Raw genomic sequence first — 26717 nt, 5'->3', positions numbered from 1 at the left:
GGGTGACTCCTCTAGTTGCAAAACGAAGCCAGATTGTGTAGTCTGTGGGAGAATGACCCTAATTCTCTCTTAATCTGTTACTTCAGGACACATTTTTAAATGAGTTTAAATGAGTTTACGGTCTTAATCACTAGTTAAAGTATGAATACAGCATGATGCTCATTTAGTCAATTATGCTTCTTTTTAGAGTATAATAGACAACAAATCAGGGTTCTCAGATCTACCTCTTATTCGTCACACCTGGTTTTAAAAAGACTGAGATGGTGACGGCCAAATGCCAAACTCAAGACTTCAAAATGGTAGCCCACAAACACATTAGTCTTTATATATCCAGACTATGGTGTGTAGCACTGCAACAAAAGTATTCACAAACAATACCAGTAACATTTCAGGTGTAGCGTACTAAGGAGCAGAACACTCCAGAACACCACACAAAGATCCAAAGACCCTCTCCCAAAGCTGTAAATTTGGTAAGACACCATTTCAGGACACAGCTAACCCAAAATTCACCTCCAAATGGAACATCTACTGATCAGATGTTTACTACTAAAGGACCACTCACTGCACTTTTGGAGACAACATGATGCCTCCTACCTCCACTAGAATCTGATAAGGGTCATAAAGTGTAAAATGTGAGGAAAACCACACCTCTGCAGGATTGGCATTCTGACCTTCTGATCTCCCTAATTAACACACAGAACTTTCTATACAGGAATGAATTGAACAGTTTAAATCAGAACATTAAAGAAATGCACCATCATCGGAATGATGATCTGGACTCAGTGTGGAAGAAGAACACATGGAATCTGAAGTGTTTGTGGAAGATGCACACATGATACACAAACACCCCCTCCTCTCTCTCTTTGTCAAAGACCACAGCCTTAAAAGACACAGAGAGACTTTTCACTCTGAGAATATTTACTCCCTATTTCTTCTTATTATTATTAGTGAATGTATATGATTTTATGTTTAACCATGTTATAAGTTTACCTTCATGTAGCCTAAAGTCTACAATTCGTAAGTTTATTCTTATGTTTACACCTTTTATTATTATCTCAGGAACTATATGAGATAAACATATTGTGTTTGGTATCATTTTAATCATTTATTCTGTGTTATTTCAGATCTGTGATCATCATAAATATTGAACAATTGGATTTCTACATTTAAGAAATGAACTAAGAGTAAGTTATAAAGGTATTTGGCCTCTGACCTCTCCTGGACAGTGAAGCTCAACACCACTCCTTGGGAGGAACACGTCCATGATTGGTTAGATGCTGATTTGCATTTGGCTCCAAAACTTTCTATATAGAGGAAAGTCACTGGTATGTTTTAGCTTTTCTTTTGGGCTTTTTAAAAACTGGGTTTACTTGATTTTGTCTTAAACTAGGCTTGTTTTTATGAAGAATGTAACTTGGGCTTTTAGAAAATGTCTTGTAAGAAGGAGCTTCTAACAAAGGATTTCAGAAAAATTGACTCTTGGAAGAATGCAACAGCATTTAAGAATTACTTAAGAACCACGACAGTGTGAACATTTTCATGATAACTATGAGATTTGACTCAGTGTTTTTACTTTGGCACAATTTTGTAATGTAAACCTGCCAAAGTTCCTTCTTGTCTCTGTGTTCCTGAACATCTCATCCAGCAGATCATCACAGCTCCACATCCTGCAGCAGCTACGCAAGTATCACTTTCCTTCTGCTAAACGGGTGAATTTACAAGTTATGATTTGTTTTCCAATTCCAAATTCTAAATTCATCACCTTTTCTACCAACTGCTTCCAGCGACGATCACAGTTCACTAGTTTATCTGCATTTATTCATTCATTTATTCACTGTCTGTTGTCATGTCATTGTTGTTTATTGTTTGTTTGTAGAATTAGTTAATAAATGTTTGTGTATAATTATCATCGGTTCTACCATGTATTTCTTTGTTTTGGGAACTGGAGGTCAATGAAATTAGAGTTTATGACTTTCAGAATGAGACTGATCAACTTCATTTTAATCAAATTCTCTTTGAGACTTAGCTTAAATCGATATTTTCCTCAGGCAAGCTGAGGATGGTGCCCCTAAATTAATGAGTGCAATTTTAATCATAAAGTGTAGTTTCTACCATTTCTACACGTTCCGCTACACAGGACATGAACAGTGTGAAAACATGTTTTTAATAAAAGAGTTAAAGCAACTGAAGACCTCTCAGCTTAAATTCTGTGTACAGACCTTGATCTTTGAGATGGTTAGATCAGTTTTAGGTTTCCCCTGTTTGTTCTAAATGGTCTGTGACACTCTTTGAATTCTGGCTTTTGGCTTTTTATTACTTGTCCCTGATCATCTCACTCTAACACTGAAGGCCCTTCTCATTTTTCTATTTTGAGCATCTTCATCTCCTTTGTCGTCCTGTCCGTGACCCGGAAATCAGCCTCAGAGATGCCATGTTGAAGAAGGTCTTAATTCCTAAAATGCATCTCTAGGAGGGAGGAGTGAGGAGAGGGAAAGTTTCTATGAGGATGAACAGATTTGTCTTTGTTATGTCCTCTTCAATTCAATTCAATTCAATTTCAATTCAATTTTATTTATATAGCGCCAATTACAGTCAAATTGTCTCGAGACGCTTTACAGAACCCATATGCCTGACACCTCAGAAGTCTGTTTCATACCTGAGATGTATAAAAGCTGTAAAACAACTGGTATTGACTCTACAAATGTATGAATATAATGTGCATCATTTCATCATCATTATATGTATATATATGTGTGTGTGTGTGTGTGTCAGTTTTTGTTTGTGTAGTATTTGTGTAGTGTGTGCGGGTGTGTGAGAGGGGAAGGAAGTCAGATTACTATCCACTCTGAAACACGACATTCTAATCGGTGTACTTCATAATTATAAGTTTCTTTTTAGAAACGTTTCTCTAGCTGAAGAAATCAGAGGCTTAATGAACAAATGTTCGTATTCATATTCATGCAAACAGACGTGCGTGTGTGTGTGTGGATGCCTTAAATAAAACAATCTAATCTATGACACCTGTACATTTTTGCCACATTCCACCACATTGTGAATTGAACTACAAGTAAATATATACAGCAAGTTATCATGAGCACTGCTCTGCTCATCTGACAGAGATCTTAAAACACAGCGGCGGGCTATAACACGACAAAATACAGAAGATGCAGTTGTGCCACTGGTCATTTTAACTGACGTCACTTTAAACAACAGCTCCAAGGAGAGGATGTCTCATTTTGTTAAATGCCTACTGCTTCAACTCCTCCTTTGCTTGCATTTCAGGTGGGAGGGCCTGAGACGCAAGGAGAGGAAATGAGAAAAGAAAACCAGACTGTACAAACTGAGAAATGAGAAGAGGGGTAAATATCTGCTATGCTTCTTCTTCTTTTTTTCACCAGTAGTTCCAGCAGACCTGTTGATCACTCGGTGTTACCATCAAAATTTCACATGCTTTTAATGTCCAGTATCGTCAGTGCTTCCTGTGCCATAGAAAAACAAATGTCAAGTTTTTCTGAATTTGGGCATCAGCTTGATAAGAAAGCATAATGTCTCATGACAACCTTTGCCAGGACAGCAACAGGCTTTGAACAGCTACAGTAACACAATGACTAATACAGAAACATGTGCAATGTATTTGCACAACTGACAGAAAGTGGATCCAGTTCTTGAACATATTTGCAGAAAAACCAAACCAAAGCTGTCATCACCATCACTGTCATCTCTGGTCCCTGTACTGTGTCACATACATACACTGTATGACAGCACACAATAACTGGAAAAGCATTGCAATGACTGGAAATTGAAAGTGAAGGAAGGCTTCAGAGGACATTAAATAAAGATGGGTGATGCAACATGTAGAATTCAACAGCACATTCTTAATGAAAGTCAATTCAGAAAAGCACCCGAGTTGTCAAATGTTGCACACAATTTTAAATGATAAAACTGTCCAAAATTCAGATTTACATCAGTATCAGTACTATCAAATTGGAAGGTTATGACAATGTAATTTTGACCAGAAACATCTCTGAAACAGTCTGTCTAATCTTAAAACAAGAGAAAATGGATTTAGGAATTTGTTATTTTGATTTCCAAACAATGTTCTGGGCTTTTCCCAAGATTTTCTGGAAAGATGGTTGCAATCTGGAAATAGTTATAGGTAGTCATACGGGAAATTGAGCTCATTTGTGACGAGTCAAAGTAACAAATGTCTGCTCCTGCACGTTGTCAGCACTTCCAGTCATTTTACTGACGACCTACAGTTCAGGTACAACCGCAGTAAAAAAATCTCTGATGATTGGCAACTTCAAGTCATGCTGACAGTTCTGTGAGGCTGGAGTAAATGTTAAAGCAAGGAAGCATGCTCACAGAGGTACCACTAACATGCTATTGTTTAGAAGATGTACCACGTTTAGTATCTTAGTGTAGCATGGTAGCAAACTAACAATGGCAACTTAAAGTACAATTGAGGTCGATGGGATTAACTGATTGTTTTTCTGGTATTTAGTCATAAATCTAAGTTTGTAATCAACAGACTTTATGACTTAATGAAAAGTCAAGGAATCAACAAAGCCGCTACAAATCATCCTGACTGGAGACATGAACATGTGAACCACATTGCTAAGGTTGGTGCTGTACTTTCTGCATCCATGAGTACATACACTACTGTTCAAAAGTTTGGTGTCACTTACAAATGTCCTTATTTTTGAAAGAAAAGCATTTTCTCTAATGAAGATAACATTAAATGAATCAGAAATACAGTCTAGACATTGTTAATGTGGTAAATGACTATTCTAGCTGGAAACAGCTGATTTTTAGTGGAATATCTCCATAGGGGTACAGAGGAACATTTCCAGCAACCATCACTCCTGTGTTCTAATGCTACATTGTGTTAGCTAATAGTGTTGAAAGGCTAATTGATGATTAGAAAACCCTTGTGCAATTATGTTAGCACATGAATAAAAGTGTGAGTTTTCATGGTTTTCAACAGTAGTATATGGGTCCACCTGTAATGAATTTCTTCATCTGTCCACGTCAACAAGGGTCTGGAACCCTTCATAGAGAGCCGCACATACCCAAAAATTTGTGTCCACATTAAATACGCTATAAGGACAATAGTGTGCATGCCCAACATTGGTGTTGTAGTAAAGTTGACATTAGTTATGTTTCACACAGACACGTTGCATGCACAGTGCCAGAGAAAGTGGCTGTATTTGTGGATGTGTGCAAGTGTGCATGCGTATGTGTACATGTCAGGTGTACAACATAGAAACAGTCCATGAAACAGGATCTTTGAGTTTCCTCTGTGTGTGTGTGTCTGTTTTTGAGGCCAATTCACCGTATGTGTATGTGATTATAGTAACGGTACAAGGTTTGAAAAGACGATGTTAATTTGCATGTATGACGCTGTGTATTAGTGAAGCATAACTAATATTAGCCTAATGGTGTGGTCAAGCCAAACCAATGATCAACCATGAAAATTATGTCAAATGAAGTGTCCTGATGGTGCAGATCAGAGGGAACCGGATGCTATTCTGTCCTCCTTGCAGAGGTAGCAACTTGACACTGACTTGCTTTGTTGTTGCTCCTGCTTGTAAAGTTAGCTGGCAGACTTTGTGCCATTGCTTCTGGTAAAAATAATGTTTACTCCTAGTTAATAGTGTGTACTTAGCCAACGAGTTGCTGCCGTAAGAAGCGAGTTCAGAACATCAGCCCTGAGGAGGCTACATGGTGGAGGAGATCTCTGCTGTGAGGTCAGAGGGCCTTCCAGGGAAAAGAAGTCAGACGAGAACGATAGGGGAACAGGGATTATCTTGACCTGGTCAGGGGAGTGGTCCAGGTAATAACAGGGTGCAGTGAAGGGAGGGACTGGAGGGAGAGGTGTGACTGGTTATGTAATGGCCTATGTTTCACAGTGAAAGTTCAAATACTCTAACAGAAGTAGACAAGATTGTCATGGTGTGGCTATTGCATACACATCACTATTGATAGACTAACTCTCTCTGGAGTTATATCAGTTGTCTATGATTGCTAAAACACTAACTTAATTGATGAGTCAATACTGTCCTTGTAACAGATGCAGGTAATGACGGACTTTAAAACTCTCCTGTAGGACACCGTTTAGCAATCCCTTCAATCTATTCAGGTTTTTGATGACCTAACAAGGACACACTGCTATTTAAAACATTTTTGAAATTGGAATTGTACATATGCATCAACTGTAAAACAACTGTGTAACTGATGTGACTTGTACCCAAAAACATATTTTTGAATAGTACATTTTTATACCATCATTTCAATCGTTACCGAAAAATACCATAAAAAAGATGATCTAATTTTAAGTCAATATTGCTCTCTTCCACATCCACTATTAAATCAAAGACCATTTTAAGTGTATGCATATATCTGAGAGGAGAAAAGTCAGTCCAACCTTGGTTAGAGGCCGTAATGAATAACCTTTTCCTTTCTCTTGTAGTCACAGCTCCCACCTGTGGCCGTTTTGCATCCCCCTTGGCAACCCTCAGGTTCCTTTTGATCAGGGATGAAAGACAACTAGATTAATACAGCGAGTTCTGTGACTAAATAAATGCACAGTCTGTCACCTCACCTCACATTTATAACCACTAAACAAGCACATACAAAATGGAAAACAGAAAGAGTGAAGACGTTGCCAGAACACACACAACCCCATGTTAAAACCATGAAACCAAAATAGAGAAAGACACGTGTTGAAATCAATGAGCTCCAACGTGTTATTAGAAAGCTTCCTCTCCCTCTCTGCCCACAGCTTAAGTTAAAGGGAATGACGACAAATGCTTTCTTTGCCCCCTCCTGCCAGCCTACAGGCCTACACAACATGTGCATACTTGGTCTGAATGTGATGCTCTGTAGCCTCTGGGATTCCAGCATTCGGAAAATAGTTTCACAATATGTCTCTCTCCCTTATTCATCCCATATTTCCTTCATTCCCTCGGCCTCTCTATCTCCTCCTTTTCCCTCTTCTTTCACTGCTTGAAAGCTGGATTACTTTCAAGCGGCACACATATTTTGGCAGGCGCCATGCCCCCCTCCCCCTCCAAGTACTGTATCCACATTTTGCTGTTTTTTTTTTTTCACTGCTTTTGTTTTTGAGACAACCCTTGGCATTAGCAGACTGAGAGAGGTGGCGAGTGACTGAGGCTTTTGAGCACTTATTTTGCTTAAATGTAAATCTGCAACTATTCTAGGCAACATTTCCTTTCAGACAGACAAACGCTGACACACAGTGCAGAGCTGGACTTACACATCTGACTGAGAGGAAGAGGGACATGTCCCAACTCATTTTTTTCCTCTCACATGTGACACAGATCTTTTTTTCTAATTTGAGAGTGCAACAAAAAAAGCTAAATGCATCTGGTCCACATACTGGAAATATGTGATTATAAAACAAGATCAAGATACATACAGACTACATGTGACTTTTATTTTGCTCTCTTGGTACTTCATTGTATGACCTGGTAATACATCAGTCCATCTATAATCTATACTACTGACACTACAGCAATTTGGCTGAGCAGACAGTCAAAACACGACACACAAAAGTGGCATGTATGGTAAATTGTTGCTAATCATTGGACACGCCTAATGAAACCAGCACACCATAGCATAGAGCAGATGAACTACAATTGAGGAGTCACACTTAAAACTCTAAGATGTACTTTTCTCTGATTGTCCTCAATGGGTTCGAAGAGCTTTGAGCTCTGCTTGTTCAACTTTTCATCCATTCTGTGTATCAACTGTGCTCGTAGAAACATTCAAGAATGATCGGCATCATCACAGCCTTTTCTCTGCTATCCAGTCAGAGGAAAGAAGGCCTGTGTTTCATTAGCTCAGTGGTAAACAAGGAAAGCGGAGAAGAAGCTGACAGCAGTCGCATCCTCTTTTACCATCAGACTGTATCAATAAACAGCATCAGGCTGGGAGTGATGTCACTATTCATTCTGATAATCTTTTCTAGCTTCAGATAAAGTTAACAGTGGGGATGGCTAAATGAGTGGCAGCAGCTGACTTTGCACTTGTCTAATGAGAATGAGACAACCATCGTACCTGTGCAAACTCCCGAGAATAAACCAGTTAAGAGCCTGATTCCTGGCCTGCCTGAAACATGTTCACTTCTCAGTTGAGAGTAAGAATCTGGGCTTAGTCTGGAAATAAGCCCTACCAATTAGGAAACTTTTGTTGGAGTCTGTTTGATGGTAACAAGCGGTGCTGCACTTTGCAGCACCCAGATGCTGCAGTTTGTTTGTCTTCCCGAATAGCTATAAGCTGAAGTAATTGCCTGCAAGTTGATTTTTGTCTATGACTATTGATTAGGACCCCAAACAGTACAAATCCCCACTAAATCCCATACCAAGGCCAGGCCACAATGAGGGAGGTGAAATTTGGAGCAGTGTTTGCCAGGCTAAGCAAATGTGAAGAAAACCTAAATAAGGTGCTGAAATTAAGAATTGGGGGAAAAAAAGGTAAGAGTCAAGCAAGATCAAAGTTTCCAGCAGATGTTGGTGAAACAGCTGAGCAGCAAAGAGGCTTCCAGAAAAAACTGCCAACTGCTGACTTGGTTAGTTCTTCTTCTCTGGAAACCTGCATCAGCTTTTACAGCGACCATCACTGTACTACTGCTTTCATATCTGGTTAAAGATACGCACTTAAAGGTTGTCTCTTCAATGGAGTGAAAAGATTGCAAATTAGACTTTGTTTAAATAAAACAAATGGTTGAACTGTTTTACTGATGTCAGTTAAATGTTTTCCTGGTACCCCCTCTTAACTAGCACTGGGCCACCTTGTAGATTAGATGCCAGGATTCTTCTGAACAGCTTGGGTAAAGATTGCATACCAGTGAAAGGTAGCACAAACGTTACACTATGAAATGGTCTGCAGTGGGATGCAAACTGGATTTTTGTATTGATATTGAAACTGCTACACACGCATACACCATCTGACCTCACCACCTTTAAGTAACCATAGAATAAAGGTTCTTGTGAAAGAGAGCAGGAAGATGTGATAAATAAGTCTTTTCTTAAAGACATGGCACTGCACACAGAAAATGGGCTTCACAAAGAAGTTAGCATCTTGCACACCGTGTCACTCCAGCAGATCTGTCCAATTATTGCACAATGGAAACACAGGTTAAGATATTAACGCATTATGAGTTTTGGAAAGTCATAGAAGTTGTGTAACACAATTCTTCCAGTCCTGACATCAGAAAGGTGTGGGAGTATAAGGTTTCACATGCTGTTTTGGATAAGACAAACTGGACCCTCATGTAATGTGTGCTGGCACTGAACACAATCTACAGAATCATCCAACATGCAGAGTACTGAGCCGCAGTGGATACGGGTTGAGCACAGTGTTGGATCACAGTTTAAACTGTAACCACCCATTTTTCACTGGCTGACCAATATCCTTTGCCAAGAATCTTGCATAATCATCTTGAGCATATTAGTGGTTATCAGATCTGAGGTCAAACTCGATCCCTGTTTTCCTTACGCATACCCATGATAATGAAATTATGATGATTAAATTGCAAAACAGTGGAAAGACTTTCACATCAATGACATAAGCTGGCTTCCAAGAACATTCACGACAGAGGGTCTGCATGAATTTCCCTTGGAGTCTAAAACAAGCTAGGACTAGCAAACAAAAGCAAAACTATCCTGCAAGACAATCCAATTATTTTCCGACCCACATCCTCCTGCGACTGAAGGCTGAATTTGGTGCAATCACTCAGACAAACTGATGCAGCAAATCTCTCAGTGCTGACAGAACCACACATTCTTTAACTGAATATGGCCTCTGTGTACAAAATGCTACTTTTAACCGCAGCACCCAGTTTGGGAAAATCTGGGGCACATCACAGCGAGGAACAATACGAAGAGTGACAAGAGGGATGGATAGGGGTCTCTTTCATTTGGGTACTCGGTGGTCTAATACCACATTATGCTTTGCCCTCCATTTCCTGTGTATCCTGAGCGCACTGTCTGGTTTTTTAGGGTCCCTGTGCCGGCTGTATTTGAGTCTATGTGTGTGTGCGTTTGTGTGTGCGTGCGTGTGTGCGTGCGTGCGTCAAAATGTCGCCAAACTAGGGCAGAGAGTCCAGCTGAAGCCTCATGCACAGCTGTGAGTCTAGAAGAGGCCCTTTGTGTTGGGATACATTCATGCAGCCTGAAGGAACATAGCAAGTCACTGCATATAAAAGGAGTTGGTTTAGTTAGGTTTAGACATCCAAAATGCATCTATTACTCCTAAGTACAAAGCTCTTCACTGCTGCTCTCTCTGACAAATATTCCTAGTGCTGCTGGTCTCTTCATTATCTCATTCTGCATCCATTAGTGCCGGGTCACATTTCTGCATCCAGTAATTCACCATTTTCCCTTGACTCCCAACCAGGGGAATTGCTCACACTCTAACCATCAACATCACTCATTGGAGTCCATTAATTTCCAACAAAGTGCAGTTAAGCAGCAGTGGAAAGTCAACCGACGTGTGTAAGCAAGTTTGTTGGTGGAAGAAAGTTGACCGTGACTGATCTTACTTTGCTAATTAACTGTCAGCAGTAACTGGCATTTGCATTCCACCTGGTGTGCCGAATTCTACTAGTGTTGCCATCTGTTATCATGAAAATTAGAATTTGCATTTCAAAAGATGAAAACAGAACACAAAAGATTCATCAACTTAAACAAAGACTGAGGTGAAAAAACTAACAATAAAATGCAGATGTCAAAAATGTTCTCGGAAACAGTAGTACTTTTTCCACAGCTTTCTACTGCATCTTGCGATCCATCTCAGTGGATGCTGTCTGATCAGTTTTTAAAGACTGAAATGACGGCCACAAGAGGAAGCTGATGTGAGAGTTTAACAGTCAGAAATGATGACTAGTACAAAATGACACACACATTTGGACAGTTTCTGGTGAGTCTTTGCAGTGTGTTCTCCTTGTGTTTAAAGCAAAACGACAGAAGTAGCAGCTGAGTCAGTTTTGGCTTCACAGTGGCGCTAAAGAGCACAGAAATTTACAAAATCTGGTTTATGTTAATTCTGGCAACTTCAGACAGGAGAAATGCAGAATAAAGTGAGTTTGATGAATTTATGAAATTTAATTATTTTTCCCAGTGGAACCAGAGGTCAGACATGATTAGTCCAAAGACTACAGGAAAGTCAAAAATGAAAAATTCAGTTTTTACAGTTTCTTGCTCTGAAAAATTAGTTCTATTTACATAGAACATATAGGAGGCAAGTATGGGAACAAAATATTACAAACGTAAGTAGTAAAATATCTAGAGTATAGCGAGACACTATTTTTTCCAGTTTTAATAACTTTTGTAAAGTAAATAATCACAGAAATTGAACAGAGGTTTTCTCTTTCTTTACGATTTACAGCATTATAACTGTGACGTTTTGAATTCACTCTATAGTAGGTCTTCGGTTTACGATGTCCTCAACCTACGGCATTTCGTGGTTACGTCGCCATCTCCCATAAATTTATTGAGAAAGTCTTGTTCCATCATTCTGATGTATGGCGTTTGCTACATTAAAACAAATTTCGCATGGAAGTAGTTGGCGAGCGGAACGGACGAATACATAATGCGGCGCTATACAAGAAGGATGGCTTTGTTTACATTCACCAGTTGCGCGCCACATACGTCACAGTTCAGTTGTGAGTTCCAACTTATGGTGACAATCGAATCATTCGTATTGTTTCCAAAGACATGCAGGACTTAATATCACAGTAAAAACAAATAGCCTGCAGAGAGTAAAAATGTGACAGGAGCAAAAAATTCCCCAAATTAATTGGGTTCTGAGTGTTATTAGATGCTTGATTAGAGTCATTCAATGTCCCCAGTGACAGATAACTTTACAGGAGTAAAAGCTTCACTTGTGGTTATGAAGTGATTTGGAGGTTATTCTGTTCATTCTCCAATAATACTATGGTGTAGCACAATGAAACTGCAGTTTAGATACAATGAGAGCAGCCCATAATAAGCTATAGACGGACAGTCAGTGCATGTGACAAAGACACACACTGAACAAACTTCCTTGAAACTGTGCAAACTGTAAGCTGAAAAAATTAGAGAGGAACTTTGACCAGCGAAACCTTGACCTGAAACAAACACTTCAAATCACTATGTGAAATCACTTTACAGCAGTCTGAATGCTTTCTCAACCTGCACCCACCCACACACAGTACACTGTACCCTCAGTCTGATGTTTCTGTTCATCCACCTACTAGAATTACTCAACAGGTTTAGAAAGACAAAATCACTTCGGGCCTGATCAGAGGATGCAGCTTTGGCGGTGAGAGCTGCTGTTTATTAATTATTTTCAGTATGTTTTTTAACATTTTGTGTACTGTCTGTGCTCTTTTTGTGCATCACATTTTGAAGAGATGTTCTGAGGCCACAGAAAAATATTACTGAGTGGCAAGGCCTTACAAGACACAGCTGTGTTTTTTCACAACTGTCTGATTGAATGTAAACTGAGACGGCCTTCTTTCTATTATGTCGCTTAGGTTGTTACTTGTTTCTTTCAAGTGTTATTTATATGTGAAGGTGCACCATGACTTATTTCAATCTTCACACGTGTCTCATTTTACATTTATCTATAGCCTACTTCAAGGTTATTCTTTTAGCTCAATAAAGATTGTTATTTTGCATGTGGATTTGTTTATGTTTATTGGACATAAATTAGTGCTTTTCAGATACTTAAAGAAGCCGTACAACTGCCAGGTTCAAATATACTAATAAGCCTTTATCTCTAGTGTGTTTAGTGTCGGTTACATTTTCTTTGCTGTTCCTGAGGTCATTCAAATCATGGTGTAGGAGAAAATAAATCAATTTACATAAACATTCTCAACTGATTCACAGATCTGAGCTTTTTTTTTTCCTCTTTTGTATATTTATGCCAATCTTGTTCTCATCAAAAAGAATTATGAAGAAAAATACTATGTACCTGATAACGTGTTATTCATGATGAAAGCTAAACAAAAACTAAATAAAAATTCATATTTCAAAACAAGAACTGACAAACTGGAGACCCTGAGTAGTGAAACGGTTTCCTACACCCCCCGAAATACATTTGTTTAGAAGACAGTTACCATAACGAAACCCATCAACTCCAGTAACTAAACTCATCGACAAATTACAACAAGAAATTGACAAAAAGCGGCAACAAAGCAGCTGAGACAAACTAAAAAATGCAGGCAGCAGCCAAAATTTCTGTAACAGTAAACTACAGTAACATAATCAGGTGAAATGAATGTGAGATTAATGCTACTTTCTGTCAGATGTCTTTCATGAAGCTGTCAGAATCAATTAATTAGTAAAGAATGAATGACTTGTTCTCAGATATTCACTGATGAAATATAACTGCATTAATGTTCAACAAACAGGAGGAACAGAAACAGGGAGTTCAGAGTTTCAAAATGATATCATTAACTGGACTGACAGAGGAGAGCCTCTCCGCCATACACTTGTAACCATGGTAACTGTACACAAAAACAACACCAGTGACCTGAAATGTTCAGAAGACAGAAAAATTAAAAATGCATAGAAACAAGACTACAGAGTTTCTAAGGACGATGCTGATGTGTTTTTGTTAGACACCACTAACAAAAATCTAAAATCTCACAGACTACCACCAACAACATTTTTGTTCAAACGCTAGAAGTAGATCTACATCAGGTTCCAAAATGACCCCCTCTTTGTGCATTAATAATGTTTTGCTTAAGGCGGAAGTTGACTGCGAGGGTATAATCAAGACACAGCTTAAGCTTTTCAAATATTAAAGGAGAAGCAGAACTGCAGAGTGCAAATGTAGTAATTAGTTTTTACTCAGAGCTTGTCCACTGGATGTTGGGGTTTCTGTTTTGCTCCTCACCATTTTTGTTTTCTGCAGTTGATAATATAATCAGTCATTCTGCTGAGGACAGTCTCTTTTATACATGGGTAATGCTTTCACTTTTTGCATTCAATAAACAGGGTTATTTATTGGCATTTTTAGCCAACAAAGAGGTCAGGTCATTATAAAGCCCTTCACTGTGGCACGCTTTCATTCATTACTGTTCACTTCCCTCAACTAACATTATTATTATGGTCTGAGAAAAAACACACACTGAGTCAACTTCTGATTTAGAACCACAAAACACAAAAATATTCATTGTTATCCATTGATGTCTTATAAAATTAACAATATATTTGTATTTCTCCTTTAACTTTAACTGAAGTAGACATAAGGTTTCACCAGGGGTTCTTAAAGGCTTGCTGTCCAATAAGATTCAACATACTATTTTAGTGATGGTGACATTCAACTCCACAAACAAACATGACGGAGAACAAAATTCTACCTGTTTCTGTGTGTAAAAGCAAATCATGTGTTTTAGCAGGAACCAAAATAAAAATAAACCCATTGGGAGGAAGTCATCCTTATCCTTGTTCACAGCTCCTTGTTAGACACAGTCTCTGTAGAGTGGGAATCACAGAGAAGAAGAAGATATAAAAAACAAAATGGTGCCAAGGCCATGAGAGAGAGTCAGCTATTTCAGTGCATTATAATTTCAGAGGGTGGAGTGAGTCAGCAGAAGAGGAGAGAGCAGATGAGGGAAAAGACAGAGGGTTTAAAAGCAGGAGACTATCAGGCTTACATAACTGGCCACAGAGCTGAATGCTCCCATTCCAGCACCCCTTAAAGGTGAAGGCACACTAACTACAAGCCAGGAGGACTGACACAGCGCTCCAGACCAACAGCTCAGATCTCGCTATGCATATTTAGAATAAATGGTACATGTTTACTACATGTCACACTTTGAAAATATTAGATGGAACTAAAAAAGCGCGAAAAATTTCACCCTCCAGCCAGACAAAGCTCCAAATACTTTCTTTTATCCTACACAGAAAAAAAACAACCATACTAATAATTTGGCTTCAATTGAAGTGCAGAAGTGACTCCTAATATCAATTGCTTCATATAAAAAAATCAATCAAAATGTCAAATATGACTGAGTTGATGATTTCATATCTTTGGCATAAGATCTTTTTTTCAGAGGAATCAAATCACTTCATCAATGGTGATATTAAGCTAGCCAAGACTTGCCCCATCTCATGCTTTCTTACCTTCAACATGGTCAGGTTGCTGTTGTGAAGGTCTTTGGTGTCATTTAGCTGACTTTCTAGTGTGTCTTCCTCTCTCGATGAGACTTTGCTCTGCTCTGCAGGAGAGGTGGAGGACCACTACAACCAGAATCTGCAGCAAGTGGCTGCAGCAACTGGATCATGTGCCGCTACACCCAACTCATCGAGGCTGGACACCAGGAAGTCCGACTGTGATGAGAAAACCAACGGCCGTCCCCAGCTGCAGTCCAAGACAGCTGAGTGTGAATGTGTTGGCAGGACGAGACTAGAGAGGCAGCTGAATGACACTGAGGACCACCACAGCAGACACCTGGTCAATCTTTAAGTAAGAAATATCAGACAGGACGGACTAGCTGCTGAACAGCTGAACCTTCAAATGAAGTTTTAAAACAGTGGAGATACAAATCACCACTTACTGTTAGATCTTTCATGACAAAATAAAAGACTTGTGAGCTCAAATGACTGGCTTTGTATCCAGGTAGCCATATGCATAACTAATCATTTCATCACGAGTTCATCTACATCTGTGGGAATGTTTGTGACTCAGACTGTGGATTGCAATTCTACTTCAGAAGATAGTCATATGATGTTTAGCCCGATTGCCCTGCCCAAATGTCAGAACCTCTCAAAGAGTAGTAGTGTTTTTTGGGTTTATTTTAGCTCTTAGCTTGGTTTTACAGCTTGCACATTTGCTGCATTTACTGTAAAGTTACTATTCAGTGACTGTGGTTATTAAATATGGTTTATTTTATTATTCTTATATCAGCAAAAGAAAAAAAGAAAGTTTAACTTGAAAGCATATTACATGCCTCCAAACTTTGTAATTTCAATTATTATGTTTTTTTTACTATTCTTTAAACCCTGACTAAGGTCAGGGGTTATTGGTGTGGTGTACAGTGAAGTAAAAGCGTTAAACTAATGTCTCCATTTTCATTTTGGGAAATCAAGAACTCTTCTGCCTCTTGAAACAATTATGAATCGAAGTGTGACACCAAAAACCTGAACTGAATTGAATTACCCCATCCCTCTTCTTTCTGTCTCTCTGCATCACCATACCCAGACAGATACTGGGTCCTTCTTTTTCAGCTGGGTTCTGCTAGTAAAACTAGAGTTTTTCTTCACCACAGGTGCCTTGGTGCTGGTTCTAGAAAGTTCAGGTTCTGGGTCCTGTAAGGCACCCTCAGACAGTTACAACTGAACAGAACTGAAAATATGCCCAAAGATTCCTACCTGTAAAAATCAAAAGTTTTAATTCCTCTAGGACAGGGGTGTCAAACATATGGTCCGCGGGCCAAAACTTCCCTGTCAGAAGGTCCAATGCAGCTCGCGGGATGACTTCGCAAAGAGTAAAAATTACACAGGTGAAACTGAATCCTTACTGTGAAAATACATAAAGACAATGAAAATTGTGCAACATAATGTGAGTCAGCAGCTTCAGCATGACAGAGTTTTGTTTGCTAGAACCCTATTGTCGATGCACTGCCACAACTTTTATATATATTTCCCGCCCAATGTGACATATATGTAACATGAGTGATCACACTAGGGGGTGTTTTTCCAAAATAATATCAGAAATGGGTTCTATGTAGTCCATCTGGTCTGTTTTATATCCTGCAATATTTTCCCTTAAAGAAAAATGGGTTTGGGTTCTTATGGGATAAATTTAATATATTTACAATGCAGGGGGATAACTTAACCTTCTTCCTTAATAGTTCCCACTTTAGTTTGCGTGGTCGTCTGTATGTGGCCCCTGAACTTAAAAAAAAGTTCGACAGCTCCGCTCTAGGAGCATGGAACAGTTTAGCAAAGGTCATGGCAATCTGCCCTGTGTTTTGCCAACTGATCTCTTTAATATTGAGATACAATACCAGTCAAAAGTTTGGACACACTTTCTCATTCAAATGAATGATTTTTGACTGGTAGTGTATCTCCTGTGTATTTTCAATATATTGGCTGAAAAGGTCACAGGAAAAGAAAAACACTCCGACTTATCCTGTGGGGCCCATGAATATCCAGTGCTCATTTCATGGAAAATGGAACAATAATTCTAATGGATACAAGCGAGACAATATCAAGAACTAAAGGCTAAGAGAAGACCGAATGCTGGTGCTTAAAGAAAGGTCAGGGAATCAACAAAGTCATTAGGAATTACCCTCTGTGGACTGGGAGAACAAAAATGTTGGATGAAGAGACCAACTGTCTATCCTCAGTCTCCTTTGCTAGAGGAGCAAAAATACCCAGGGAAAACCCAGTTCCTATTGTAGCACACTGTGAAAATGTTACATCGACTACTGTTGTTCTACTGTATTTTGCTGCCTCACACTGCAGCATCTACAGCCTCACGACCAACCACTCAGTTCGAACTTAGCCGTGTCTCTGATTGCAGAACATGATTTTACAACTACATATCAGTCTGTCTACTGTGGCTACTGTTTGTGGAAAAACTGGTATCTCTAATTCTTGCCATAGATTCTTCATAGCTGTTACAAACTGCCATCAAATCAAAATAAACAAGCTCTATATATGTCATGGGTTTCCATTGAAGTGTTGCACAGGTTTTAACTGAATTTCTGGATGACAGCAAAAGTGAACATAACTGAATGCCATGAGTGTTTTGTAAATATTTGTTTGTCCAGTACCAGGAGTTTCAGCTGCTGCTATTTTTTGTTTCTTCAGTGCAGAAGAAGAAACAACACGAAAAAAGTACTTTTGTTTGAGACTATTTTCAGCGGTGGCGTAGTCATTTAGTAGTATATTTGGTGCTCTGGTGAGTAACGTTATGTGGGGTATGCAGGACTGAGTCAAAATTAACTACATTCCGTGTGTGTTCATGGTAACACATGCCATCCAGTACAACAGTGTGGCTCACTGAAGTTTTTAGTAGCTTTCTTTGTCATACTATCAGGCTTTGGATACACACACAATACTTACTAGTAGGATACATCTGTTTGATTTGGCTCTGCACGTGGGATTTGTTGACAATGAAACATGTAAAATATCACATTCAGCTCATTCTACTCAAATTAACCAATAAATATCAGGGCAACGTATGACTAGGACTGTTCAGGGCTAGGGTCAGGGCTGCATGATGGGTAAAATGTATATTTAATGGAAACAGAGTATCTACTGCATGCACAAAAAGTTATTTGGGGTTGGAAAAGGTAAATATAAATGAGTGCTGGCTACACAACTACAGTTGAGTATCATGTTTTAACGATTCTGATTCTTCTCATCTATTGTTATTATCTATCTAGTGATCTTAGCAATTAGTGTTTTGATTCTATGAAGGAGGCTACACAGTGGCTCATTAGTTTGATCGATTCATTGATTGATTGATATTAAGATTAAATATACATCTTTTTGGGCACCACAGCGATGCAGTGGTTAGCACTGTCGCCTCCTGGTTCGCGTTCCTGTCTTCCCAGGATCTTTCTGCATGGAGTTTGTATGTTCTCCTTGTGTATGCGTGGGTTTTCTCCGGGTACTCCAGATTCCTCCCACAATCCAAAAACATGCTGAGGTTAATTGGTAACTATAAATTGTCTGTAGGTGTGAATGTGAATGTGATTGTCTCTGTGTAGCCCTATGATAGACTGGTGACCTGTCCAGGGTGTCCCCTGCCTTCACCCTAAGTCAGCTGGGATAGACTCCAGCCTCCCATGAACCTACAGAGGATTAAGTGGTTTATAGATATTTCAGTGTTTCCTCTACGATTTTTTTCAGCAGCGGCAGCAGGCTCCCCGAGAGCTGTGGCAACATAAACAAATGACACTTGACTGCAGATTTTCCTTGTACAATCTATTTATTGAATGGCCAGTTGGAAATGGCTTTTTAAAGGCTGAATGTTAAAATTTAAAAAAAAAAAAAATTTGAATAAGCTCATCTGAAAATGCAGTCAGCAGTTATTCATATATGGTGTGTAGATATTAGCTTAATGCTATCAATAGTTTACTCACATTAGTGACACTGAGTTGGCACTGGGCCCAATTAACTGAAGCTACTGATATGCTGCGTAACGTTAGCTGGCCATCAATATTTTGCAAATGTCTGTTTAACTTGTAAAATCTATTATGAGTTATCTTAAGCTAATAACTTTTCTCCGGTAAGTCGCTGCTCTATTTTCCCTAGATGACACTCCTCTGACTCTCTGACCTGGTACCTGGGTGCTTGACGTGACGTCACTTTCAAGGCCGCACTCTCGCGAGTAACGTCGTATTAACCCGACGTATGAAAGAGTAGATACTGAGCAAGACAGTTATCTGTAGTTTACCTTAGTACTCGCGAGTATCCAACACAGTGCAAGACTGCTGTGAAGGTGGAGACATGCGACAGTGGAGTATTTGCGACGATTAAAAAAAAAGAAGAAATTTGAAAGAGTGGCGGCTAGGATTTAGCAGTGGCAGCCCACTGCTGCTGAATGAATGTAGAGGAAACTCTGTGATGGATGGATGGATTCTATCAAGGCCACATTTAAATAAAATTCTGGTGATTATTATGGGACTAACACAAAGTTTGTGCCGCTCACCTGCCAATCAAGCAACTTGACTGACTAGATTAACTGAGAATACTGCTGGACAAATCATTCAGGAAACGGGGAGAGAGACAGACAGATGTTCAACTGAAAGGCAGTGGTAGAAATACAGTAGGTGTTTGCAGAACACTGTGTATAAAGTAATGCAAGTGAAATTTGTTCAGGACCAGTAAGCATAATCAAAATTTTACTTTAGTATACTTGTGACTAGTTCTTGATACAAAACCATACAGACAACAAAATTTAAGGCACAATAGTAAACTGTGATGGGAATAGTTACTGTATGGGGATCTACTGCCTGTCATGACTTAGGATGTAGGAGGTTGCATTTAGAACACATTTGTGTTTGTTGATGAGCTAATACCACTGACTAATATTTAAAGCCATGGAAATCCACTGAACAGTGTGTACAGTCTATTTTATTCAGTCTGTCCCTGCTGGTTAGCTAATGCTAGCTAGCCAGCTGTAAGTAGATATCAGGCTGGTGTCTTATCAACACAAACAGCTCAGATGAACCCGTGAGCCAACTTTCAGCTTCTGTCCTGTCAGCACTCAAAGTGATCATTAAAGGCAATGTGCTTTACTTAACTGGAGCATTTCACAGGTCAAACAATATTGTATGGGTAGATACATTCTGATATATTTTATGTATATATTATTTTTTAAATATTGATGTGTCAAGTTTTAATCATTTTGCATTTGCTTGAGAAAATAAATGTCAACAGTTCTATAACCACGAAATGTGCTCACAATTTAGCATATAACAAGCATTTTATATGGTTTCATTTTCAAGGAAAGAACAGAGTTTCTCACTTGTTGAAAGAAAAATAAACATCTTTATGCAATAGTGGACTTTGCCTGGTATCCAGTCCAACATACTGTACGACAAACTTAGTCCTCTGCTTATAGCATTAAGCTGGAGAACTGGTCATGTTTCCAATGGTGTTTAAATGTGTCTGTCCATATAAAAAAGTACTGTAGCTCAGTGTCAGAATTGCTCCACTACGATGCAACTTTTAGCCATTTTACAACCTGTTGACAGCCATGACAGCTTCAGCTAGAATGACTACCAGCATGATGGGCGAACCAAAATAAAAAACATATGCTCGATATGGATTAAGAACATCCCAGAAATTTGAGGTCTAGATGGGAATCTAAAGGCAACTGGTCTACCTCATTAATATAGCTGCTCTATCTGCTATTACCCTGCCATTCCATGTGGTATTGATACTCTACAAGAATAATCATGTGCCTTCTTACCCCAACTCACCCCATCACTCCACAGAGCAGCACAGCTAGGGGCAGAAAAGTGAAGATGAAGGCTTTTACAGCTCCTCTCAATCCATCTCCATGAATAATTCAACCCCAACCAAGCCTGAGAGCGTTTTTCAACTTTCCCCGAAGCATGAAAACACAGCACAGACTCCACACTGGCTGCCAGGGGGTTCATAATCTCCTCATACCTAACATAAATCCACTCCCGATTATAACAGGATCACATTAGGCCACACAACTAGAGGTTTTGCTGCAGGCACTGGCACAGGTAGTGTTTAAACCCACACAAGGCCCTGTGTTTTCCGTTTTGTAGAAATCATGCACTGAATCAGGAAATCTGGATTTAGAAACAAAACTGGAAGAAAATAGAGATAACATGAATTTTTGCAAATTCACTGATTCTGAAAAAATAACCCTATTTAATAATTACAATGTGTAATGAGACCAAAGCTGCATTTGTGGTTACTTTGGTAAAAGACAAATCATTTCAATACTGCAAACGGCTACCACATGGTTTTCAAAGCACTTAAAAGTGCTGTCACACACAGATCTGCACAACTTCTAAGCTGCTCTGATCCTCACTCTGGTTTTCCAATCAAACCTAATGCTTCCCTCTAATCAGAGGCTTATTTTGTATTATTTTGGAGTCAGAATGCTAGTGGAACAGAACATTTTTTTATACTGGTGGGGGGACAGTGCTGCAGTGGTTTGTACTGTCACCTCACAGCTCCTCAGCTGTGGGTTTGGACCTGCTGGTCAGCTGGGGCCTTTGTGTGTAGAGTCTCTATGTTCTCCCTGTGCCTCATGGGTATTCTCCGAGCGCTCCAGCTTCTACCCACAGTTCAGAGACATGCATTGGAGGTTAAGGTCTGCCTGTGACTAGTGACAATACCCCACATCTTGGCCAATGTCAGCTGCAATAGTCTCCAACCCCCTGCAACCCTCCCAGGAAAAAGTTCATATAGATGATGGATGGATGATATTAGTGCTGATGTGAGACTTAAGTGTGAGATAGTTTTTTAAAGTCATTCTCTGAAATACCAGAATCAAGACCAAAGACAAAGAAGGTAAAACTAAACTCATATCTGCCTGAGCAGTATTAATTGTTTTCATTATCCCCCTGGGGCAGCAGAACAACCTACAAACACGACACAACATAGTATGACCTTATAAAGTTGACATCAAGAACATGTATGACTATAGTTTCTTAGTTCAGAACCCCTAATACATGATGAAATGTAACTTCCGTCAGTATCAGCTTCACAAATGTAAGGCTATATTAAATTTAAAATACGATAAGTCTATTTTTTTACTTAGGTCTAATCAGAACTGTAAAATGTAGCGTAAAAACAGCCTCATAACAATGAGTCAATGGCATTGATGTTTTATACCTGTTGTAAAAATTCTTGACTGCAGCTCTACCAAATGTGAAGCAACAGAAATGAAGAACAAAAATGGTAGACCTCAACTGAGAGTCAAATGAAGTGGACAACTGTTGTCACTCTGTGGTAGAAAAGCCATGTGTTTTGCATGTTGCAGTCCATGTTTTGTTAAATGTGAGAATGGGAAGTACCATCTGTCTGCTGACATTTTCTTTACATTATTAAACCTTTTAATTGCATAATTTTGACGTTTTAGGAGTCATTCTACATCAAAATACAAGTGACAATTCAGTAGTGTTAAAAAGTCACTTCACATTTTTTTTAAATTCTGTCAGTCTTGTTTCAAGTCCACAACAACATTTTTCAGAATATAAAAATGTTTCTTTACAAATTATTTTTGTGTAGCAAAAGTCAACTAAAATAAGTTAAGTTAAACGAGTTTATTCACCAGAAAAGTATTCGGTGCCAGCTTTCGTATATTTCAGCTGGAACTGACAAACATTCTTAGGTTCAATACATTTAATTGAAATATTGACATAATAGTAATTAAAGCAATAAGTGCACAGAGAACAACCATATTGTGCGCAAGGACAGGTAAGAAGAAAAAAAAAAACATTGTAAAAAGGAATGTGGAAAAACCTGATCCCTGAGACACAGAGTTCACAGTCAGTAGTGAATCAAAGAAGATCAAAACTTACCTACAGTCGTGTCAGTGGTTGATTTCCACAATCCAGTCACATAAAAGAGAAGAAAATGGCACATGGTCACTTTATTGCACTGCAGATCACTGTATACATAACTCAGTCAGTTACCTTACATCAGAAGCATAACCCCATTCACTGCGAGCCACATAACAACTCAAAGTTATTTATTTCTTGGAATGGTCAACGACCAAACGAGGCCAGGCTGATCCAGTTCAAGCGTGTTAAAGTACATTTTAATCTAAAGAGTTGTACTTTGAGGCATTCGCTTGATGTTACCTGCGTTAGAGCTCAACTGTAAATCAGTTGACTATTTTGCAACTGTCATCATTCTATAATTTCTTGCACAGAAAGCGGTGACTTATTTGTTTTTTTTTAGCTGCACAGTGTCTTCTCCAGTGCAAATGTTGGTGTATTTGTTGAAAAAATAAAAGAAAGAAAAAAATAAAGAAAAAAATGCTAAGTAAACCTTATTAGAAACACCCATTTATATTAAATAAAATATATTGTCAGAAGATGTATCATTACTCGGTATTTTAAGTTCTTAAATATCAATAATAGTATTGGGCTAAACATTTCTGTATCAGTTGGACTGTAATCTTTGAGCATCTGCTTTGAAACCCTTGTTAAAAGATAACCACACAGCGGATAGATGATACATCTGTGTTGAAATATTGGTGGCAATAACCTGCTCAATGAAGCGTAATGAAGGAAGTTTGTGTCAAAAGAAAGATAACACTCATGATTATCTACCGTAGACATCTAAATCCAGATCAAACTGCACTTTGTCTGACCCACTTGGGAAATGAGAAATGTAACTGCTCTTGTTTCTGTCCTTCCACCACATACAGTATAATATGATTCAATAACTGACGACTGCCTGTTAGCGTGAGGTTTTCTACACGCCACAAGGAGGACAATAACAAATGCAACAATTCAGTCCATTAAAACCACTGTACCACTATCAGAAAGTGAATCTCTCATGGTTAAAATTAGGCCCAGGTACATATTCAAAGCAAGGAAGATGAATGATGCAAATCAATCTATTTGTGATTTTCATACACGTGGTTCCATTTAATGACAGTTATCGCAGATACAGTGAGTGAGCAAAAGGACAGGGACTGCCAAGAGCGACAACAATGTTGAAAGAGCAACTTGAGCTCTGTTTGTCTTGGTGATGCCCACAGATTAACTGCAGACTGTTAGTGATCTTAAATCACAAGGAAAACCTGCACTTGCACACGACTGTTATTAGCTGGTCTTCCCCTGTGATTTGCAACAACGGCAAAAGCCATTCCTGAATCTGTCACTCCCCAAAAAAAAAATCCTCTCCAAAGTGCAACACCTGCAATACAGTGATGTCATTGGGTTTTAAAAAAATTGTTTTATTGTTATTTTGCCTTTATTTAACAAGGCCATTTAACATGACGTCTTTTTCATAGGAAGCCTGGCCAATACAGCAGCCTAAGAAACTTTAAAGTTGCAACAATTAAAAACAAACTAATGGATTAAATCCATGACTACATGTTAAAGTGACTTGGATGGTTTTTGAGAGGTTCTTTCTTCATTCCAGGGTCCATGATTATGGCAGCATCATGGGATAGTAGGTATGGCAGCTAGGGTGCAAATTCAGCAGGTTTATTTAGAACTCAGCTTGACAACCATAAATCTACCAGATGCTGGCATCTATTGCAGCATCAAACTGGAATGAAAAGACAATGTTCAACATTTTTGGAAATATGCTGATTTGCTTAAATTTTGAGAGAGGAATGCCAAGATTGATATCAATCTCAGGACTATAGACCAAGCAGCAGGACTAGGATGTGATTAGCCAAGGGTAGAGTAAAGGATGGTTACAGGAGACAAAAAATATCCCTCTTTGTGTCACACATGTACAGAGGAAGAGGCATGTCACAAGTTTGTTAATGAACTGAGTATTTTGTCTCACTTGGAAAGACTCTCCACAATAAAAAAAGACAACTGAAAAAAAAATCTGTCACTAATGCCAGAAATACATATCAAAACCTGAAGAAAATAAGATCAACCCCTGATTGATTTTAATCATTGTAGCCAGGCTGACAAAGAGTCATAGCCCTGTTGAGGCTAGTGTTCTTTTAGCTCAGATAAGTAGTGACCTCATGAACCCATTACAAATAATACTGCAACCATTAGATAAAGAAACCCGTCACATCTTTTCCAGAGTTTTCAGATGTATCATCACGTACAGCAGCTTTAGAAACATCTATAATCGATACGATTTACACTACCGTTCAAAAGTTTGGGGTCACCCAGGCAATTTCATGTTTTCCATGAAAACTCACACTTTTATTCATGTGCTAACATAATTGCACAAGGGTTTTCTAACCATCAATTAGCCTTTCAACACCATTAGCTACCACAATGTAGCATTAGAACACAGGAGTGATGGTTGCTGGAAATGTTCCTCTGTACCCCTATGGAGATATTCCATGAAAAATCAGCCTTTTCCAGCTAGAATAGTCATTTATCACATTAACAATGTCTAGACTGGATTTCTGATTAAAGTAATCTTCATTGAAAAAAATTATTTTCTTTCAAAAATAAGGACATTTCGAAGCGACCTCAAACTTTTGAATGGTCGTGTATATTTGGACTCTCCCATATAGAACTCTGTGCAAACTTCAACAATACCTCATCTAAACCATCTGCTTGTAAATGATCCAAGCTTATGCAGCACCTCCTAACTTCAGCTTGGTTTTATAAAGTGTTTCTCACTCATTCACAGACTAATGATGGCAGAGCTGTACATGAAGGGGCCGAGGATCAAACAGTTGATTAGTGGACAACCCACTCTACCACTTGAGTCATGGCTTAGCTAAACTAGGCTAAGCCAAGCAGGGATTTCTGACACAAGTTCACCTTCTTCCAAGGTGCATGAAGATAAGAAACTCCAAAAAGATCTTTCATCAGCAACATCAATAAGCACACTACAATGACATTTAAATCTATTTACCTATTTACAGTAAATGTTCTCGATAATGTCTTTAATGATGACCTTGATCATTGACCAGCCAGACATGATACTGAATTAATCTTATGTCACTGACAGAGCAACAGAAAATAAGTGTATTTCAAAAATGTGTAACTGTTCCTTTAAGAAATGTTCTGTCTTATGTTCTAATGTTCTGCTCCATAACCAAATTTGGGAGTTTACTGGCGTGCTGTAGTTTTGAGAAAACAGATGCAGGGATAGAACTCAAAAATCTCAAGTCCCCTGACAGTTCTTCTTCTATGTGAATACAGTCTATAATTTGAAAAAAGTTACATTCTTGAGCAAGCATCCTCCCATAAAAGTTGTCCCCAGTTAATTCTAACATGACTGTTTACATGACAGTAAACAGTCATCTGCTGCATTCATGTATTTGTGGTGGCCCAGTGCCTCAGAGTAATCATCACCACAGCAATCCCTTTCTGCATATTACGCTTTATGTATCACCATTTACCAGCAGTCATTCAGTCAGTCACATAGCAGGAGCTACGATGTGTTAGTTCTGCTCATTCATAAAAGTTTCAAACATTTTAGATGCTTTTGGTAACTTTTTGTAAGTGGATCTAGATGGAATTTGACAAAACTCTGGGAAAGCACGACAAGTGCAAGAAGTTTGTTGGACATGAACTGACATTTTATCTT

At 38.8% G+C, this 26717-nt stretch overlaps 1 protein-coding gene across 2 annotated transcripts in view; it reads right to left on the bottom strand.

The window, feature by feature from the left end:
• Positions 1-26717, bottom strand: part of thrb (thyroid hormone receptor beta) — a 143003-nt gene that overhangs the window by 83917 nt on the left and 32369 nt on the right. For both annotated transcript variants that reach the window (XM_023277528.3, XM_023277537.3), the window contains exon 2: positions 6428-6525. The gene's annotated coding sequence lies outside the window, so the exon portion shown is untranslated. The remainder of the gene's footprint in view (positions 1-6427; positions 6526-26717) is intronic.

The sequence above is a fragment of the Amphiprion ocellaris genome, chromosome 15 (assembly GCF_022539595.1).
Source record: "Amphiprion ocellaris isolate individual 3 ecotype Okinawa chromosome 15, ASM2253959v1, whole genome shotgun sequence".
NCBI lineage: Eukaryota > Metazoa > Chordata > Actinopteri > Pomacentridae > Amphiprion > Amphiprion ocellaris.
Note: the sequence above shows the minus strand (reverse complement) of the source record. Positions and strands in the feature narration are given on the sequence as shown.